The sequence below is a fragment of the Anneissia japonica genome, unplaced genomic scaffold (assembly GCF_011630105.1).
Source record: "Anneissia japonica isolate Jap-2015-1 unplaced genomic scaffold, ASM1163010v1 scaffold9668_len1562885_cov226, whole genome shotgun sequence".
In the NCBI taxonomy this organism is placed as follows: Eukaryota; Metazoa; Echinodermata; class Crinoidea; order Comatulida; family Comatulidae; genus Anneissia; species Anneissia japonica.
The window spans coordinates 793606-795990 of NW_022711326.1; the positions used below are offsets into that span (position 1 = coordinate 793606).

Sequence of the window (2385 nt, forward strand, 5' to 3'; positions counted from 1 at the left end):
GTTTTATTCCTACACCATTGAATCTTGGGCCGTTTCTAAAGTCGACCTAGTTTTTATTTTTATCTTTAGCTTATTAAAGCGAATTATCGTAAATAAACCCAGCACGCCAATTATTACAAATCAAATATAATGCTGCTACCCAATCAAAGAAAAATTCGAAAGAACCAACTTTCAATGAGTCACATGAAAAAAAAGTATTTAATAGTTTACGGGCGTTTTACTGAAAAAATCCTTAAATTGCTGTTATTGACAACGGACCTTTCCAGAGTGTCAATCAAACCTAAAAACTGACGAATCAGAACAGGGCAATGTACGCAGTTGTATACCGTAGTTTTGTGGGACCTTAGCAACAATATCCAAGGGGCGGGGCTTAGCGGAAGGTCCATTTAAAGAGGTATGCAAATCAGGTAGGTGAATTTTTTAAACGTCCGTTAATTGGCGAAGAAACCTCTTCATAATTCTCAGTTGAACAAACTTACGTACCGACCAGTATTTTTTTCAAATTTATTTTGTTTAAGTCTATATTATTATTAAATATAGGAAAGGAAGCCTTTATTTATGACATATCACCTTCAATTAACATTAGGTAGGCTATAAGAAAGAATTATTTATTAATTTATAAATTGAATACAACAATCATTAGATATTTTATCAAAAAAGTCAATCATATACTAAACTGAAAGAGAAAGAATTTTATTTAAAGTAGACTAAAAGAGCAGCGATTCAGTTGAAAAATATGGGAGAAAAAAAGTTACAATTCATAACTGGTAACATTTATAATTAAATATATACGTAGCATCGAAAGTCTTCAGAAACAAATAAAAGTAGAAACACACAAGAGCGATACATCTTCGAATTTAGTCACAACCATTATTCCCAATTACCCCACTCGATCTAGAATTCATATTCACAACCTACCTATAACACTAATTATTTTCAACACCATATTCGGATACTCGGGCCCTGATGAACAATCTCCCTCCCCAAATTTTAAATGCTGTTTCTCTAAGAACATAATTTCCAAAAAAATAAAATTACACCTCATGTCATACTATTAAATTAGTTGTCCTCGGTCATGATTCGATGTGCTGCTTTAACATGAACTTCAGTTGTTTATTCTAGTTATTTATTTATTTATTTCTCTATTTGACTTTTCACTTATTTGTATTTGGGTTCTTTGTTATTTATTATTTTCTTTATCATATTTTTATTGACTTAAGGCATGTCCATCACAAGATCTTCATCTTCTCGGGATAATACCTTCTTCCATCTAATTTATGTTATACTTTTAAATCACATCTTATTGTGATTATTTTTATTTATATGAGTGTATTTTTGATGTGTAAATCTTGTAAGTTCAACGTTTTCTTTTTTGTATTCTGAAACGTTGTTAGGCCTCAACATTATAAATTATGTAATTTGTTCCGTGTATTTATCGAGGCCTCTGATTGGATGGGTATTGATCGATCATCGCGGGCATTATATTAGGAAATATCAGTACTTCAGATAGTGACACCCATATCAAAGGTTAAAACTAATAGGTCTTATCAGATTAAGTTTTTACTCTACAGCTGATTTCACATTTAATCCGAACCGAATTTTTGGATCGGAAATCCTAACCGAACCGACCAGAAAATCGAATTTACGGTATGTAAGATATCAACGCGAAATTCAGCGCATCGGAAACGCAGTCCGAATTTAGGTTTGGATCCGATGTGAAGTGAAGGCATCCGTATGTCACCATAATACTAGAACATACATACATAGGGCCTACGTAGTTAGCATGACAGTTACTGGGAATTTCCGTTACGACAGAGCTGCATATTTAAAACACAAGAAGCTCCGGAGTTTTAGCCATTTTCAAAATCTGTTTTCACCGGGGTAAAGATTTTACACTTTAAGATTTAGCTGCTGCCGGGGGTGCTGGGTCATCCCGCCTCCCTTGACATAGCATAATCATGTTATTGTCTCTAAGCAATACTAGGTTAAATTCATGATCAATGAATAGGCTAGTTAATTATAACCTAAAAAGATATATATTCTACACTAGGCTAGTAAATAAAAGTTAATGTAGGCCATGTCTCCTTGATATAGGCAATGGATAGGCCTATAAGGCCTATTATACTAAATGCTAAAAGGCTACTAAATTGACAGGCCTATAATAACACTTACCTTACCGGTACGCTATAAAAAAGGTAATAAAATGTACTGTATACCTGAAACCTGTTGGTATGCCTGATCAGTCCGCTATTATACCGATCAATGCCTAGATATTATTATCTTTGTGAACTTGCTTCGCAATAATTTCTTATTTTGGTCGATGGGAATTTCCGCCGGGAAATTTTGACAAGGCCGATTGGCAGTGCGCCCTCGTATGGTATATAC

The 2385-nt window shown here is 33.8% G+C and overlaps 1 protein-coding gene across 4 annotated transcripts in view; it reads right to left on the reverse strand.

The window, feature by feature from the left end:
* The window catches only part of LOC117107421, a 12315-nt gene extending 9988 nt beyond the window's left edge, over nucleotides 1-2327 (reverse strand). For 3 of the 4 annotated variants that reach the window (XM_033249107.1, XM_033249104.1, XM_033249102.1), the window contains exon 1: nucleotides 2174-2295. The gene's annotated coding sequence lies outside the window, so the exon portion shown is untranslated. Of the gene's footprint in view, nucleotides 1-2173 lie in introns of all 4 variants that reach the window. The other variant, XM_033249103.1, reaches the window with a different exon arrangement.
* Between the last annotated feature and the right edge of the window lie 58 nt (nucleotides 2328-2385).